The following is a 19,525-nucleotide window of genomic DNA, read 5'->3' on the forward strand; positions in this document are numbered from 1 at the left end:
CTGTATTTTGACATATGTTTTCAATTGTATGTTTCTGACCTGCGAATGTTTATAAATTATTAATGAGTAGCTTTTGCTTATTTTCTGCTGGTATCATTTCAAGAGACAACACAGGATAGTAGCTAAAAGCATTCACAATGGAACCAGACTTCCGGACTGTGTGGGTTTAGATCCCAGCTCCACAACTTCAAAACCATGACAATGGGCAAATGATTAATCTCTTTGTCCTCAGTTTCTAGTCTACAAAATGAGGATAATAATACCTACCTTGTGAGTAAAGGAGTTCATATTTGTTAAGCATTTGTAACAGTTCTTGGCATAGTGGACTCTTGTATTATTATTTCTTAAATATACCTATTTTTGTTTAATTGAATGCGGTATCTTCAGTAGTCCTTTGAGAATATTTTGTTCTATTTTGAGATTTCTTCTATGTCCTGAATAAACTGTGATTTTTTTGAAGTCAGTTTAATCTATTTATTTGTCTTGGTCTGGGCGGGACATAGTGGCTCATGCCTTTAATAACAGTACTTTGGGAGGCTAAGGTGGGAGGATTGCTTGAAGCTAGGAGTTTGAGACTAGCCTAGGCAACATAATGAGACCCCATCTCTACAAGAAAATTAAAATATTAGTTGAGCATGGTCGTGCATGTCTATAGTCCTAGCTACTTGGGAGGCTGAGGCAGGAAGATCACTTGAGCTCAGGAGTTCGAGGCTGTAGTGAGCTATGATTGTGTCACTGCACTCCTGCCTGGGCAACAAAGTAAGACTGTCTCTTTTAAAAACTAAAAAAATAGATAATATCTTTATCTTGGTCTTTTTCTAGGTGTTGTTTCTTGTATGTCTGGGGATCCTTATTGTTAGTTCATGGTTCTTGCTAAAGGACCATCTTGATTGTATTAGGTACTGCTGTTGGTTTCCTGGATTGTAGTCATGGACTTGTTTTCTAATTGCCATCTTGGAATGAGAAGACTGTTTGGCAACTCTTTGTGCATAGTTGGAGCATCTCTTGTTTGCTGGCAAGTTAGGTTTAGGGCAAAAGATCAGGGAACCTGTTTTTAGGCTTCGGAGCTTTCCAATTGCCATATAGAAATGGGCTCTACAGATACTGACATTCACACCAGAAGACCCAGTTTCTTTCTGTTCAGTTTGTTAACTGTCTTTAGGAAAAAAAGAGTATTTCACTTTTTGTACCTACAGGTGACACTGGCCCTTGCTTAGTCATTGAGGGGAGCCTAGAATCTCTGAAAGATTGACTTAGACCTCCACTGTAGTCCTTTCATGTGTAGATTTTGGGCTGTGCTTCACTTAGTTCTGTTTAAACTTAACACACTTGGGTCTGCTTTCTGTTCTCCAGAAATCTATTGTAAACACTTTCTCTCTGTTCTTTTCATTGTCTTATAGATTTATTCTTTTTTGTTTGTTTTTATGTGCTCATCTGCACAGACTTTCTGCATGGAGGGGTGGCAAACATGAGTGTTTATCACCATCATCATCTCATTCACTCCCCAGGTTTCTTTAAAATAAGGCAGTGAGGGGGGGATGAAGGAAATAGTCACTTCACCCTTAAATACTTCAATATATTTAATTAATTAATTTTTTTTTTTTTTTGAGGTGGAGTTTTGCTCTTGTTTCCCAGGCTGGAGAGCAATGGCATGATCTCGGCTCACTGCAACCTCTGCCTCCTGGGTTCAAGTGATTCTCCTGCCTCAGCCTCCCAAGTAGCTGGGATTACAGGCATGCACCACCAGGCCTGGCTAATTTTGTATTTTTAGTGGAGATGGAGTTTCACTCTATTGGTCAGGCTGGTCTCGAACTCCTGACCTTAGGTGATCCACCCACCTCAGCCTCCCAAAGTGCTGGGATTACAGGCGTTAGCCACTGCCCTTGGCCTCAATATATTTATTTTAAAACATAGGTTTTTGTTTTTTTTTTTTTTTTTTGAGAGACAGGGTCTTGCTGTGTTGCTCAGGCTGAAGTGCAGTAGCCCAATTATAGCTCACTGCAGCCTTGAACTCCTAGGCTCAAGTGGTCTTCCAAAAGTACTGAGATAATAGGCGTGTGCCACTATGCCCAGCTAATTTTTTAAATTTTATGGTAGTGATGAGATCTCGCTATGTTGCCAAGGCTGTTCTCGATTTCCTGGCCTCAACTGATCCTCTCACTTAGGCCTCCCAAAGTGCTGGGATTACAGGTATGAGCCACCACACCCAGGTGATATTTTCTTTCATAATCTCGGTATCATTACCACACCTAACAAAATTAACGATACTTCCTTAATATCATAAAACACCTAGTTCATATTCAGCTTTTTCAAAAATGCCTTTTTGTTGCTTTATTTGTATCAGGATTTGAATCAGGTACATACCTCCCAGTTATGTTTTTTTAGTCTTTTAAAATTTTTATTTTATTTTCTCATTTTCGGTCATGCCTATATAATGATTGAATCTTTTTTTAAAAAAGGTATTATTTGGGAGAGGAATGACATCAGTTTGTAGATCACCTTTGATAGAAAATATATGGGCAAGCTATGTGTTGTATAGTTTTGTTCTCTCTAATATCCTAAGGAAGCAAAATGTGCCCCAAACATGCTTTTGTTTTTACAGGATGTTTTAAACATATACAACAGTATATAGAATAGTAAAATGAACTCCTATGTACCCATCACCTACTTTTAGTGATTTATTTACTCAACACCTCTCGTTTCATCTATATCTTAATCTCCTTACCCTCTTCTAATACTATTTTGAAGTATATTCCACATATTATTTATCTGTTAATATTTTAAAGTATATTTCTAAATATGATTACCACAGTAAAGACTCCCAAGTCTTTTTACCCTCCGTGTTGAAGGAACTGGGTCAATTTTTCTTTATAACGTTTCACATTCTGCATTTTCTTATTCCTTTTGATGTCATTTTACTTATTACTTTCTTGTATTCATGTAACTGGAAATTGGATGTGAAGCAGTGTTTCTAACCTTTTTTTTTTTTAATTGTTGCCTCATTACGGAGTTTTTAGAGCTTTTTTTTTTTCTGAGACGGAGTCTCACTTTGTCACCCGGGCTGGAGTGCAGTGGTGTGATCTCGGCTCACTGCAAGCTCCGCCTCCCGGGTTCATGCCATTCTCTTGCCTCAGCCTCCCGAGTAGCTGGGACTACAGGTGCCTGCCACTTTGCCCGGCTAATTTTTGTATTTTTAGTAGAGACAGGGTTTCACCGTGTTAGCCAGGATGGTCTGGATCTCCTGACCTCGTGAACTGACCACCTCGACCTCCCAAAGTGCTGGGATTACAGGCGTGAGCCACCGTGCCCGGCCTAGAGCTTTTTTTTTCCTTATTGTCTACACTGCACCTTTTCCCCAGACCTGGGGGCAGACACAGTAGTGTGATTTGGAGGATGAGAAACTGTCTTAATTTACTGTTTAAGATTTCTTTGCCTTCTTGAATGTGACATTGCTGCTGTTGAGAATGTATGATCTAAAGGTTCATAGATTCTAGTTTGACTCTTAACAAGAATATTCTGTAAGTAGTACTATTACTACATGTTATATCATGATATGTGGTTGTCCCAGTGTTAAAGATGTTAAGATTGATCAGTGAATTCAGTTGGTGACAGTATGATCCATTGTGAAATTTACCATTACTTTTTCTCCTGATGGTTTTTAGGATTGATGATTTTTGCCTATTTATGTCATTTCTTTTGTTCTTCTTAGTTGAAATTTTTCTTTAAAGGAGTAGCTTTCAGTACTTTGGTCCCTTTGCCTACCTTGAAATACAGTTTGACAGGCCAGTCAAGGAAAATGCTTTGTAAATTTCCTGTTACAGGTTGAATATCTGAAATGCTTGGGATTAGAAGCGTTTCAGATTTCGTATTTTTTCAGATTGTGGAATATTTATAGTATACTTTTCAGTTGAGTATCCCGAAAATCTGAAATCTGAAATGCTCCTTTGAGTGTCATGTCATTGCTCAAAAAGTTTCATATTTTGGAGCATTTCAGATTCTGGATTTTTGTATTCGGGATACTCAACCTATAGTTAAACATTTTCGTATTAACCCTTGGCATACCATCAGTACACACTGGAATTTTTTTTTTTTTTTTGAGCAGTTCTAACTATGGAAGGACTAATAATTTCTTGACTCATTTTTTCTTAAAGGCCTTTGAAAGAAGAAAGGTAACATATACTTTAAAAATTTTTTTTATTTGGCCAGGTGTGGTGGCTCATGCTTGTAATTCCAGCACTTTGGGAGGCCGAGGCGGGTGGATCACTTTAGGCCAAGAGTTCGAGACCAGCCTGGCCAACATGGTGAAACCCCGTGTCTACTAAAAATACAAAAAATTAGCTGGGCATGGTGGTGGACACCTGTAATCAGCTACTCGAGAGGCGGAGGTTGCAGTGAGCCAAGATTGTGCCATTGCACTCCAGCCTGGGCAACAAGAGCGAAACTCTGTCTCAAAAAAAAATTTTTATTATTCATTTATTTTATTTTATTTTTTTAGAGACAAGGTCTTGCTCTGTTACCCAGGCTGGAGTGCAGTGGTGTGATCATAGCTTATCATAATTACCAATTCCTGGGCTCATGCGATCTTCTTGCCTCAGACTTCTGAGTAGCTAGAACTGTAGGCGTGTGCCACCATGTCTGGCTGCTTTTCTTTTTTAAAATTTTTTCTAAAGAACAGGGTATGTGGCCTAAGCTGGTCTCGAACTCCCAACCTCAAGTGATCCTCCCATGTTGTCCTTTCAAAGGGCTGTGATTACAGACATGAACCACTGTGCACAGCCAAAATTTTCTTTTTAAAAACTGAATAAAACTCATTCTATCTTTCATTGGTTATATTCCTGTAGCTTTAAGGATTGTGATTTCATCATTCTAAGACTTGTTTCATTACTAAGATTTGTTTCATTTCATTCATAACAAATTACTCATCAATTATTTCTATCCCTCCTAAAAGATAATATGAAAATGGAAAAATGATGGAATCACCTAGGAGAGTGATAGAATATGGAAATAAATTGTCACTATTGTATTTTTTTTTGTTTTTAAGATTTTTGCATTTCCCAAAGTATTATATCATCTTTCTGGAAGTTATAAGTCTGGAGATATCATCATTGTAGGCCGCTTTCAGCTTTTATTAGAAACAGTTGAGAATTTAGAAATTTTCATTTCTGCCCATTATGGCAAAGAGGAAAAATTACAGGAAGATGTTTCACATCTCTTTGACAAACCAGCACATAAATGCAAAAAAGAAAAATAAATGCACCTCAGGCTTTATTCAATAGAAATTTCATGTGAATCACTGGACCATCATTGTCCAGTAGAAATTTTCTGTGAACCACAAATGTAAGTGGTAGGTATAATTTAAAATAAAAAAGTAAAACTAGGTCAAATGAATTAAGCAAAATCTCAGGCTGCACTTATTCATATAATAGGTGAATTTTCTCAAACTCAGAAATCAATGCATGAAGAATTATATTTCTGAGTGTAAAAATATAAATATAGTTATTCTTGTCTAGTCAGTCATTTAATAGGTATTAATATTTTCTTTTTTCTTATTTTTTGTTTTTGTTTTTGTTTTTTTGAGACAGAGTCTCACTCTGTTGCCCAGGCTGGAGTGCAGTGGTGTGATCTCCACTCACTGCACTCTCAGCCTCCCAGGCTCAAGCAATTCTGCCTCAGCCTCCTGAGTAGCTGGGATTACAGGCTGGTGCCACCATGCTCAGCTAATTTTTTTTTTGTGTGTGTATTTTTAGTAGAGACGGGTTTTGCTGTGTTGGCCAGGCTGGTCTTCAAACTCCTGGCCTCAAGTGATCCGCCCGCCTCAGCCTCCCAAAGTACTGGGATTACAAACATCAGCTGCTATGCCCGGCCGGGTATGAATATTTTCTGATGAGCCTTACACCATCCTGTTTTGCTAAAATGATATGTTCTTACATCTTTTATGGTGTCTGCATGCCAGAATTTACTGGATAACAATTTGTGATGCTAAAGACATGTAACAAAGGTGACTGGAAGGAAATAGATTATTTAAAAAGAAAAAAGTTGTTGGATTGCTCATTTTAATTGATGCTTAAAAACAAGAATGTTTTACAGTTTTGGAGCAAAAAAAGATGGTATCCACTCTTCAATAAAATTATAAGCCGTCAAAGGTTTCAAAAATTCTTCAATTTTTATGATGAAATTGCAAGAAGAGTAGAAATATTGATAAGCTGATATGAAATTACAGGTATGTATTAGAAATCTGGAGAAGTATTAGAAATATATTTGAAATGTATGTAGAGATGTATCTGGAGAGGTATTAGAGATGTATGTGAAACCTGGAAGCAGTACAGGATGATTATGTTCCAGATTCATGCATGGATGATCAGTCAGTTGCATTCAGAGGACATTACCCATGTCATGTAGATACACTTTCAAAGCCTCAAAAAATGGAATAAAAATTTGGTTGTGATATGTTTAATTTTTCAGTGTCAATTTTTTTTTATTATCCCTTTATTCTCGTATAAATAATTAATAAGATGACTTCAAAACATAAAGGGTCCATTGGGCCAAGAAGGTGTAAATAGTGATGACTGTTCTGTACCCTGAGGGTTGACTTGATACTCTAGCTACTGTTTGGTCACAAGTGAGAGTTCTACATTTGTCCGCTTGTCTGGTTTTGTTTGTTTGTTTGTTTTTGACAGAGTCTGGGTCTGTCTCCCAGGCTGGAGTACAGTGGTGCGATCTCGCTCACTGCAAGCTCCGCCTCCCAGATTCATGCCATTCTCCTGCCTCAGCCTCCCAAGTAGCTGGGACTACAGGTGCCCACCACCATGCCTAGCTAATTTTTTTTTTTATTTTTAGTATAGACGGGGTTTCACCATGTTAGCCAGGATGGTCTCGATCTCCTGACCTCGCGGTCCGCCCGCCTCCACCTCCCAAAGTGCTGGGATTACAGGTGTGAGCCACTGCACCCAGCCTGTTCGTTTGTCTTATGCTAAACAATACACATTATATGTTACCGTGCCTCACAATTTCTTTTTATTCAACCTGGCCTGTCTCTGGCCAGTAGGAGCCCCTTCAGATTTGCTTCTAAATCTTTTTTATATGACCATATTAGGTTTTGATAGCTTCCTTGCTTTCAAGCTTAGAGTTAGTCATTTTATATGGTTCAGAAGTAAATGAGTGTGTGTGTTTGTGTGTGTACATGTGCATGTTTGTATGTTGTATATGGAGATGCATACGTATATATGAGAGAGGGAAAGTGTGCATTTACAAATACATACATATATATGGTGGAAAGTGTATAGATGTGGCAAATTGTTAACAGTTGATGAATCTAGGTGAAGAATATATGGCTGTTAATCTTACTGTTCCTTAAGGGGTAGGATACCTGTTTAAGTTACCTATTTTTCCAACTACTTATTCTGTTCATGAAGTTTAGCATGTTTTCTTATGTTTATTGGTTCTTTATGCTTCTTTTTTAAAAAAAAAAGAACAGTTTATTACTGGTTGGTATCTTTTGTCTATCTTTTTTTCTTACTGATATGTAGTATCTTGTTACGAACTTTGGATACTAATCTTCTGTGGTGTATTTTCTCTGTCCGTGGTTTGTCTTTTCATTTGTTTATGGGATATTTTTGGTAATTAGAAAAATTAAAAATTTAAATTAAATTAGATTTCAGATTTGAATTATAATGAAGCCAAATATATTATTTTTTTTCTTTAAAGTTTGTGCTTGGCTTGTTTTCCTTTAAGGTTTATGCTAGTTTAAGAAAGTTATTTTCTCCTCTATAGATATGAAGGTATTGTGTGTTTTCTTCTAAAAATTGATATGTTTTGCCTTCATATTTGGGTCTGAAGCACTTGGAATTTATGTTTACGTGTGGTAAGAAAGAAATCCGGTATAACTTTTTGCCCTGTTTGGGTACCTGTTGTCTCTACCATTAATGGATAGTCCATTCTTTCCCTCTTTGTTTATAATGCTGCCTTTTTAATATACGTATGACTCTATTTCTGATCTCTCTATCTCTGTTTTGAAAGACCCATGTTATAAGGCTTGATTATTTGTAGGACTGCTCTCTCCATTTTCTTCTTCAAATTATTGTAGCTATTCTTAGCCTTTTGCTCTTCCACATAAATACTAAGATCAGTTTGTCTAGTTACATACACACTCATATATGCATACCATATGGGCACAAATCAATATAAGATATTAGTAAAAATTGCATAGCATCCATAGATGTATTTAGAGAGAATTCAGAGGCGAGGAAACTGAAATTCAAGCAAAGTGAATAATTTGCTCAAGTATGTCTGAGTCTGAGGCCCATTTCTTTCCTTTGCATATTTGTGAAGGCCAATAATTCATGGGGTGTTACCACCATGGTATGGTATAACCATAGCAAGAATCAGAATTTTGAGAGTAGCAGCACACATCTAAAATGTATAAGGTGAGCTCTATAAAACATAGTAATTTGAGCCAGGTGTGTTGACGCACGCCTGCAGTCCCAGCACTTTGGGAGGCCAAGGCAGGTGGATCACCTTAGGTCAGGAGTTCAAGACCGTTGTGACTAACACGTTGAAACCCCGTCTCTACTAAATACAAAAAATTAGCCAGGCCTGATGGCGCATGCCTGTAATCCCAGCTATTTGGGAGGCTGAGGCAGGAGAATCGCTTTAACCCGGGAGGTGTGGGTTGCAGTGAGCTGAGATCGTGCCATTGCACTCCAGCCTGGGCAACAAGAGTGAAACTCCATCTCAAAAAAACACAAAAAAAATAGAAATTTGAATTTATGTGACAGATAAATTAAGGGACACAAATTACTGTAGTTCCATTTAAAATTGAATTTTTTCTAGTACATTTGAGAAAGAAACCATTTTACCAACGTTAAAATTGCACTTTTGTAAGAATATCTGTAAAAATATTGTAGACTGAAAAAACAGTGAGCATAGACTTGGAGGTGTGACAAAGTTTGATGTATGTAGGGAATAGCAAGTAAATGGAAAAGGTTAAATCATGAGAGACTTGAAGGAGATAAGGCTGAACCTTGGGGACTAAATCTGGAGTTCACGAAGGAGTTGTTATAGGGAGCAATTTTTATATATCAAGGAATTTGAGTGACATGATCAAATATGAATGTTAGAGTCTTCTGATATAAAGCAAGGGATGGATTCAAGAGGGCTGGTGCTGGAGGCAGGGGATGGGAGGAGGAGTTTATGAAGATTAATTCCAGTCACAGAATTGGGAAAATTGTGAAGGAGTAAGGGAGAAAGAGTATTTAAAATACCTCTAAAATTTGTAGCTTGTATGAGTTTAACATTACCTCACTTTGTTTCCTTAGAACTGAACCTTAGTATTAAAAAGATTTGGGAGGGAGAAAAACCCTGTATGTCTATTGTGGATTTATTTATTTTAAATGTATATTGTAAAATTAATATAAATTTGAAGCTGTGGGATACCTGTGTCAACAGTCTGTTTTGCCTCAGGTGTTGTTTTCTAGGAGTAGTTCATACTACAAAAGCAGATCCTCATAATGACATTTTTGGAGTTGAATTTTCACCAGTTCATCTGCATATTAGGGGAAACTATTGCTGTTAGTAAATGAGGTGTTGATGACCCTTGGATACAGTTGGCATTGTAATTCTAAAGCTTTCATCTGTAATTAATGGGAGTGAGGCTCGTAGAAGTCAAGGTTTTGGAAGAAAACAGATACTTCACTTGATCGGTGTGGGGGCAGTGATAATTTTAAGGATTGTGGTATGAGGTTGTTTTTGTTGGTGGCCTTAAAAAAGTGGTTAGATTTAGCACAACTAATTGCCAATTTAAGACATACTCTGGAACCCAGAGGGCTTCTATGACAGTTTTATAAGATAACAGAATCTTATCCTGTTGACTTCAGGGAGACTATGCTAAAATGTTGGCCTTGAATCGGATTATTAAGGTGATACAACTGCAGAGAAGACTAAATATGCAACCTTTGCAGGTGTTGTGTGTCTAAGTCAGGGCCCTAATAGGGAAAGAGTGGATCCCTGTACTTCAGAATTTTTAATCCTACAATTCGTGCTGAAGCTTCCTGGCAAGGAGAAGCATCCCATTTCCCTTTGGCAGAGGAAAGACCCCCTGCCACCCCACCTGTCATCATTGCTTGAAGACTGTGCAGTGACCCCATAAATGTTCAATGACGTTTATTTATTTTTATTTTTATTTTTTATTTTTTTGAGGCAGATTTTTGCTCTGTTACCCAGGCTGAAGTGCAGTGGCCAATCTCGGCTCACTGCGGTCTCCGCTTTCCGGGTTCAATTGGTTCTCCTGCCTCAGCTTCCTGAGTAGCTGGGATTACAGAAGTGCACCACCACGCCTGGCTAATTTTTGTATTTTTGTATTTTCACCATGTTGGTCAGGCTGGTCTCGAATGCCTCAACTCAGGTGATCTGCCCACCTTGGCCTCCCAAAGTGCTGGGATTATAGGCATGAGCTACCACGCCTGGTCCAGTGACATTTATTCTTAAGATCTGCCTCTACTATGACTCATTATCCTCTGGTTAATAACTATAGTCAGGGTCTTAGCACATCCCAAGAAGAGAATTACAAGCCCTGCTCTGGAAAGAACTATCCTATATACAAAAAGAATTGCAGGACTGCAGGCTCAGTGGCTTGCACCTATAATCCCAGTGCTGTGGGAAGCCAAGGCAGGAGGACCGCTTGAGGATAGGAGTTTGAGACCAGCCTGGGCAACATAGTGAGACCTTGTCTTTACAAAAAACTTTTTTAAAAAATTGGCTGGGTATAGTGGTGTGTGCCTGTAGTTCTAGCTGCTCCAGAGGCTGAGGCGGGAGGATCACTTGAGCCCAGGAGTTTGAGGCGGTAGTCAATTATGATTGCTCCATTGCACTGCAGCCGGGGCAACAGAGCGAAACCCTATCAAGTAAAAGTAAAATAAAATAAAATTGCAGGACTTGAATAATAAGCATCTGGAGAAACCAAGGAAACAGGTATGAGAATGTTTTGAAAGGTGTTGGATTGGGTGGGGGGCAGAATATAAGGTTAGCTTGAGGAAAATGTATTGACATGAGGATACTCATTGATGATCTGGGATTCAGTGTCATCCAGGGGCATTGGAACTGCCTCTTATAGCTTGTCGGTTGTCTTAGTCCATTTGGCTGCTGTAACAAAGTATCTTAGTCTGAGTAATTTATAAGCAACAGAAATTTATTGTTTACAGTTCTAGAGACTGGGAAGTCCAAAATCAAGGTGCTAGTAGATGCAGTATCTGGTGAAGGCCCATTCTGGTGCCTTCTTGCTGTGTCCTCACATGATGGAAAGGGAGGGGAACAAGCTCCCTCAGGCCTTTTATAAGGGCACTAATCTCATTGATGAGGGTGGAGCCCTCATGACCTAATCACCATCCAAAGGCCCCATGTCTTAATACTATCACATTGGGGATTAAGTTTCAGCATAAGAATTTTGGAGGGGCACAAACATTTAGACCATAGCACTGATATAGTTCTTTGAAGTCTGAGCACAATGAATGTCTACAGTCAACCTTTTAAGCAAAGATGGTGTCATGAGGAAAACAATAAATATTTGGCATTTTTGTTTAGGGATTAATACCCTGTGGGAAAATCTTTGCCAGATCTCTTATGTCTCTTTGGCACTGGTCAGATAAATTCTCCCCATCTTCTCTCCTCTGCATTTACCCCAAATAGGCCAGTTTTCTCATGGCTCTGCATAGCTTGGTAATGTCATATTTCACGTTTGCTTTGGCTCCTTATCTGCCTTATTTAACTTTCTCTTCATATCCTGACATAATACACTCCCTTCCCTAAGTGTCAGCTTATAATTTTTGCCTCAGGTTATCCTTTTAAAGCTGAAACAATAGCTCCGAAACTTCTATGACCACAACTCATAGTAAGAAATATATTTTATGTTACGACCTAATACACTCATACACACATATCTGAAACAACAGTTTCAGGAAATACCCTTTACCATAACTAGGTGTCCTGCCATCTGACTCCCCACCCCCCACCATGTTTCATTTTTAAAATGCTGGTTATAACCCCTATATTTCTGTACCAAAGGGTAAAAACATTTGTAATTTTGTTAAGGGTATTGACATAATGTTCTCTATAAAGTTTATATCAATTTATACTCCCACCAGCAATGTATGAGAGTAATGAAAAAGCCAACATTCTACTACTACTATCCCATAACCATTAAGGAAATTGATTTTGTAATTCTGAAACTCCCCAAAAAGATATCTCTAGGCCCAGTTGGTTTCACTGCAGAGTCTAATCTACATAGTCTCTTCTAAAAAACAGAAGAGAAGGGAACATTTCAAGTATTATCCTGATACTGCAACCAGACAAAGGCAGAACAGAAACAACAAATTAAAAACCAATATTCTTTATAGAGACACAAAAATCCTTAACAAAATATTAGCAAATAGAATTCAGCAAAATATAAAAATAATCTTTTGTGTTTTGAGACAGAGTCTGGCTCTGTTGCCTGGGCTGGAGTGCAGTGGCGTGATCTCGGCTCACTGCAACCTCTGCCTCCCAGGTTCAAGTGATTCTCCTGCCTCAGCCTCCTGAGTAGCTGGGACTACAGGCACGTGCCTGTAACACCCGGCTAATTTTTTGTATTTTTAGTAGAGACGGGGTTTCACTGTATTAGCCAGGATGGTCTCGATCTCCTGACCTCATGATCCGCCCACCTCGGCCTCCCAAAGTGCTGGGATTACAGGTGTGAGCCACCGTGCCCGGCCGGCCAAAAGAATCTTATACTATAGTAATCACATAGAGTTTATTCTAGGGATACATGGCAGGTTAAATATTCAAAAATCAGTGTGATCCACCACATTAACAGGCTTAAGGAAAAATCATTATCTTTTTAACTGATGGTTTGTCCAAAATAATGTTATCAACAATGTATTCAATTATGTGTGCTTATATATACACGTATGTATGTATGCGCTTATGTAAAAGTGAAATGAATGACAGGAATGATACAAAGGATAGGAGGGAGGTATTAGGATTATTACGTGGTACTTATACTACCCATAAAGTGGTTTAGTGTTATTTGAAAGTAGACTTAGATTAGTTGTAAATGTGTATTGTGAACTCCAGGGCAACTACTAAAAAAAGTAAAACAAAAAAACAAAAAAGTATACCAAGAAAGGAGAGGAAAATAGAATCATGTAAAACTACAACAGGCAGAAAAAGACTGGAAGACTAAAATAGGAATAAAGAACAGAAAGCAATCACAAATATGGCAGCTAGTAATCTAACTGTATCAATGATCAGTTTAAATGTTAGTGATCTCAGCACACCAATTAAAAGACAGTGCCAGAGTGGATGAAAAATCAAGGCTTAACTTTATGTTGTCTACCAAAAAAATCCACTTTAAATATAGATACATAGATTAAAAGAAAATGGATGGAGAAAAATACAATATGCTAACACTAACCAAAAGAAAGCATGAATAGCTATATTAATTTCAGACAGAGCAGCTCTCAGAGCAAGGAAGTTATCCGGAATAAAGAGGGGCATTGCATAAATAATGATAAATGGGTCAGTTCTCCAAGAAGATATAGTAGTCCTAAACATCTGTGCAGCTAACAGTGGAGCATGTAAGTATGTGAGGCAAAAACAGAACTGCAAGGAGAAACAGATTAATCTGCTCTTATAATGGAGACTTTAATACCCCATTATCAGAAATGGACAGATGCAGTGGGCAGAAAACCAGTAAAAACATAGATGAATTCAACAGTGCTGTCAAACAACTTGATATAATTGACATCTATAGACTACTTCATCCAACAACAGCACGATACACATTCTTCTCAAGCCTACATGGAACACTCACCACAAGAGACAACATTTTGGGCCATAAAACACCTTAACAAATTTAAAAGAATAGAAATCAGACAGTATCTGTTCTCAGACCACAATATAATTAAAGTAGAAATCAGTAACAGCTGGAAAATCCCCAAATACTTGAAGATTAAACAACACATGGGTCAAAGATTCTCAAGAAATCTATTAAAAAAATTTTTATTTTCATCTTTTTTTGCCACACTACACTGATGTATCAAGAGAAATCTAAAAATGTTTTGAACTAAATGAAAATGAAAGCAACTTAACAAAATATGTGGGATGCAACAAATGCAATGCCTAGAGGGAAATTTATAGCGTGGAATACATAGAAAAGAGTAAAGATCTAAAACCAAAGTTTCTGCCTTAAGAAACTACAAAAAGTAGAGCAAATTAAATACAAAGTAAGCAGAAGAAAGGAAACAATAAAAATTAGAGCAGAGGCTGGGCGTGGTGGCTCGCGCCTGTAATCCCAGCACTTTGGGAGGCAGAGGTGGGTGGATCACGAGGTCAGGAGATCGAGACCATCCTGGCTAACACGGTGAAACCCCGTCTCTACTAAAAATACAAAAAATTCAAAAAATTAGCCAGGCGTGGTGTCGGGCGCCTGTAGTCCCAGCTAATTGGGAGGCTGAGGCAGGAGAATCGCTTGAATCCGGGAGGCGGAGGTTGCAGTGAGCCGAGATTGTGTCACTGCACTCCAGCCTGGGCGACAGAGCAAGATTCCATCTCAAAACAAACAAAACAGCCAGTGAAATGGAAAACAAGAAATCATAGAGAAAATCAACAAAACCAAAAGCTGGTTCTTTGAAGAGATTAATAAAATTGATGTGCTTCCAGCTAGGCTAAGGAAAAAGGATACGCTAATATTACTAATAGAAGACATGAAAGTAGAAATCATAACAGATTTCCATTTATATTAAAAATATAAAGGAATAGTATGAACAACTCTGTGCCCACGAATTTGATAACCTAGATGAAATGGACCAATTCCTTGAAGGACGCAATCTGCCAAAAGTCATACAAGAAGTAGACAATCTGAATAGGCCTATATCTATTAAATTGAGTCAACAGTTATTTATAATCTTTTAAGATAGAAATCACCAGGTCCAGATGGGTTCATTGGTGAGTTCTAATTCTACCAAACATTTAAGGAAGAAATTACACCAATGTTAACATTCTCTTTTGCAAGACAGAAGCAGAGGGAATACTTTCTAACTTATTCTGTGAGGCCAGTATTACTCTAATCCTAAAACCAGACAAAGATATTGCAAGAAAAGAAAACTGTAGACCAATATCTCTTATGAACATAGATACAAAAATCCCCAACAAAATATTAGCAAATCAAATTCAACATTTATAAAATGAACTATATGTTGTGATCAAGTGGGATTTATCCAAGGCATGTAAGAAATTAATCCATTACATTAACTGGCTAAAGAAAACCAAATCATATGATCATATCAATAGATGTTTAAAAAACATTTGACAGAACCCAACACCCATTCATGATTAAAAAAAAAAAACTCTGTAACTGTAAAACTTGGAATAGAGAGGAACTTCTTCAACTTGAGAAAGAACATCTATTAAAAAAATCTACAGCTCAGCAAAGTGGGGGGGGGATAAAAATGTTCTAAAATTAGATTGTAGTGATAGTTGCACAACTCTGTAAATACACTAAAAAATACTGAATTGTAGGTTTTAAATGGGTGAGTGTTATAGTATGTGAATTGTGCTTCAGAGTGGTAAATCATAATTTTTTCAAAAGAGGTAAGGGGACATAACAGCTTAAATGCAGTAAAGAGCGTCACTGAATTAGGTGTTGGTATTGGGATATGAATGGAAGATTAAAAGTATTTTATGAATGTGAGAATAAAACTATAGCTAACGTTTTACGTAATGGTGAGAATCTAGAACTTAAGATTCCTAGTAAGATCAGGAACAGGATAAGGATGTCCTGTTTTACCACTCCTTTTCACATCATACTGGAAGTTCTAGCTAATGCAATAAGATAAGAAAATGAAATGAAATGTATACTGATTGGGAAAGAAGAAATAAAACTCATTTTGTTTGCAAGATGATATTATTGTCTATATAGAAGATCCAAAAGAATTGACAAACTGGAACCAATAAGCACAAGGTAGCAGGATACAAGCTTAATATGCAAAAGTAGATTATAGTCCTATATACCAGCAGTGAACAAGTGGAATTCTAATATTAAAAACACAATACCATTACATTAATATCTCCCAAAATAAATACTTAGGTATAAATCTAATAAAATATATATAAAATATGTACAAAGAAAACTTCAAAACTGATAAACAAGAACTAAATAACAGATGTTCATGGATAGGAAGACTATATTAACAAGATGTCAGTTCTTCACAATTTTATTTGTTGACTGAATATAATTCTAGTCAAAATTGCAGTTTGTTGTAGATATTAACAAACTGATTCCAATAAGTTTATATGGAGAGGCAAAAGACCCAGAATAGGCAACTTAAAATTGAAAGAAAAGAACAAAATTGGAGATCCAACATTGCCTGACTTCAAGACTTACTTTACAACTACAGTCATCAAGCAGTGTGGTATTGGTGAAAGCATAGACAAATATTTTAATAGATCAGTGGAACAGAATAGAGAGACCAGGAATAGATCCACATCAGTACAGTCATGTGTCACTTAATGACAGGGATACATTCTGAGATGAGAAATGCATTGTTGGATGATTTTGTCATTGTTCAAATAACATAGAGTATATTTACACAAACTTAGATGTATAGCCTGCTCTGCACCTAGGCTGTATGGTGTAGCCTACTGTTACTAGACTGTACAGCATGTTAACTGTAGTGAATACTATAGGTAATTTTAATGTAACAGAGTTTGTATCTGAATATAGAAAAGGAATGTAAATATACAGTTTAAAAGATGATGGTATACTTTATATAGAGTACTTACCATGGAGCTTGTTGGGCTGGAAGTTGCGTAGGGTGAGTCAGTGAGTGAGTGATGATTGAATGTGAAGGCTTAGGACATTAGGGTACACTACTATAGACTTTATATACACTGTACACTTAGACTACACTAAATGTATTTAAAAAGTAATTGGCATTACAATGTTATGAATGGCTACAACAGCTATAAAGTCACTAGACAATAGGAATTTTTCAGCTCCATTATAATCTTATGGGACCACTGTCATATATACAGTCTGTCCTGAAACATTGTTAATGCAATTCATGATTGCATAGTCAACTAATGGTTCACAGAGGAACAAAGACAATACAATGGAGAAAAGATAGTTTTCAACAAATGGTACCAGAACAACTGTCTATGTGCAAAAAAATGAATCTGAACAGACCTTATACCCTTCATAAAAATTAACTCAAAATGGATCAGAGACCTAAATGTAAATTGTAAAAGTAAAAAACTCCTAGAAGATAACGTAAGAGAATATCTAGATGACTGGGTTTGGCGGCAAGTTTTTATCCTCAACATCAAAGATGTATTCTGTGTTAGAAAAAATTAAATTTAATTAAAAATGTCTGCTCTGTGAAAGGTACTTATCAAAAGAATAAAAAGACAAACCACAGACTTGAAGAGATTTGCAAAAGACATATTTGATAAAGGACTTTTATCCAAAGTACACAATGGACTCTTAAAACTTAACAGTAAGAGAACCAACAAACCAGTTAAAAAATGGGCCAGGTACGCTGACCGATACCTTACCAAAGAAGATATACAAACCTCAAGAAGCATGTGAAAAGATGCACCGTATCATCTGTCATCATGGAAATGCAAATTAAAATGAGATACTACGACATACATATTTGAATGGTGAAAATCCAAAATACTGACTACATCCAGTGCTGGTGAGGATGTGGAACAACAGGAACTCTCATTCATTGCTGGTTAGAATGCAAAATGGTACAGCCTCATTGAAAGGCAGTTTGGCAGGTTCTTACGAAACTAAACATAGTCTTACCATATGATCTAGCAACCAAAGAATTGACAGTTTCTATCCATACAAAAATCTTTATATGGAAGTTTATAGCATCCTTTTCAATAATTGCCAAAACTTGGAAGCAACCAAAATGTCTTTCATTATGTGAGCGGATAAACTGTGGTATATTCAGACAATGGAATATATCATTCAGTGCCAAAAAGAAATTATCAAGCCGTGAAAAGACATGGAGAAATCTTAAATGTGTATTCACTAAGTGAAAGGAGCCAGTCTGAAATGGCTACTACATATTGTATGATTCCAACTTCATGACATTCTGGAAAAGGCAAAATTATGGAGGTAATAAAAAAATGAATGTGGTGTAGGGGTTAGTGAGGGGAGGGATGCATATGCGGAGCACAGAGGGCTTTTAGGCCAATGAAACTATTCGGTGTGATATGATAGTGGATGCATGCCATTATGTTTGTCCAAATTCATAAAATGTACAGCACTAAGAGTGAAGCCTAAAATTTTGGGTGATAAGGATGTGTCAGTGTAGGTTTGTCAGTTGTAGTAAATGTACCACTCTGGTGGGGAATGTTGAATATGGGGAAGGCTGTGCATTAATGGAGTCAATGGGAAATCTCTGTACTTTACCCTCAGTTTTTTATGTGGACCTGAAACAGTGGTATTAAATTAGAAAAGCTAAAGGAACCAAATTAATGTTCTAAAGTCTTTTTTTGTTGATATTTAAGCAGTACTTTTCTGATAGAAGAGTCACTAAAGTGCTTTCAATATTGTGTCAAGAAGTATTGTTGACATTTCTGAGAATGTTGTCAGTACAAGAAAATTAATAGCCATGGTTGGACTGTGTCATTAAAATTATACTAGATAGATAGGATGGTGAAAGCACTTGCTTGATAGTGATGTTGTGAGGACTGAATAAATACATGTCAAGTGCTTAAAACAGGGCTTTACACATAGTAAAGTGCTTAGTAATTGTTAATTATTAGTTGAGAATTGTGATGAGACTTTTTTCTCATTCTGCACAATGGACGCTTGATGATCAGTTGATTCTTTTATCCATCCATGGCAAGGTCAGCTATTGGCCCAGGGCAGTCATTCCTTGGGCTCTTGCAAACGTCCCCTGAAATTCCTCTCTAGGAACTTTTAGTTTCCTGCTTAGAATTTCAGAATGGCTAGTATATTGCAGTCAAGTGGTAAGGGTTTAAAATGGGCTCTGCCTTTAGCCCTGTGTGATTCAGGGCAAATTGCTTCACCTTTTGCTTTCTTTCTTTGCCCATCTTGTCTCAGGAAATGCCCTTTCTCATTTCCTGTTTCATTCTGAACATCTACATTGGACTTCTTTTACTTCCACACAAATGTCATATTTTCACCTACACCTAGCCATTTGAACACACTGTTCCCTTTGGACAAAAAATTTTCTTTCTCACCTCTTCCCTCTTGCTTTATTTGGCTAGATCATACACATTCTTGCATTAAATTCTCCTCCTTTAGGGAAACCTTTTTTTTTTTTTTTTTTTTTTTTTTTTAAAAAAAGACAGAGTCTTGTTCTGTCACCCAGGCTGGAGTGCAGTGGCGCAATCTCGGCTCACTGGAACCTCCATCTCCCGAGTTAAAGCTATTCTCCTGCCTCAGCATCCCTAGTAGCTGGGATTATAGGTGCGTGCCACCATGCCTGGCTAATTTTTGTATTTTTAGTAGGGACGA

At 37.2% G+C, this 19,525-nt stretch overlaps 1 protein-coding gene across 14 annotated transcripts in view; it reads left to right on the forward strand.

Annotated features, from left to right (window-relative positions):
• CLOCK (clock circadian regulator) overlaps positions 1-19,525 on the forward strand; it is a 119,276-nt gene that overhangs the window by 17,513 nt on the left and 82,238 nt on the right. The window contains exon 1 of one of the 14 annotated variants that reach the window (XM_055385059.2): positions 16,689-18,154. The exons of the other annotated variants lie outside the window; for them this stretch is intronic. The gene's annotated coding sequence lies outside the window, so the exon portion shown is untranslated. Of the gene's footprint in view, positions 1-16,688; positions 18,155-19,525 lie in introns of those variants that run through there. 14 annotated transcript variants of the gene reach the window in all.

The sequence above is a fragment of the Gorilla gorilla genome, chromosome 3 (genome assembly GCF_029281585.2).
Source record: "Gorilla gorilla gorilla isolate KB3781 chromosome 3, NHGRI_mGorGor1-v2.1_pri, whole genome shotgun sequence".
In the NCBI taxonomy this organism is placed as follows: domain Eukaryota; kingdom Metazoa; phylum Chordata; class Mammalia; order Primates; family Hominidae; genus Gorilla; species Gorilla gorilla.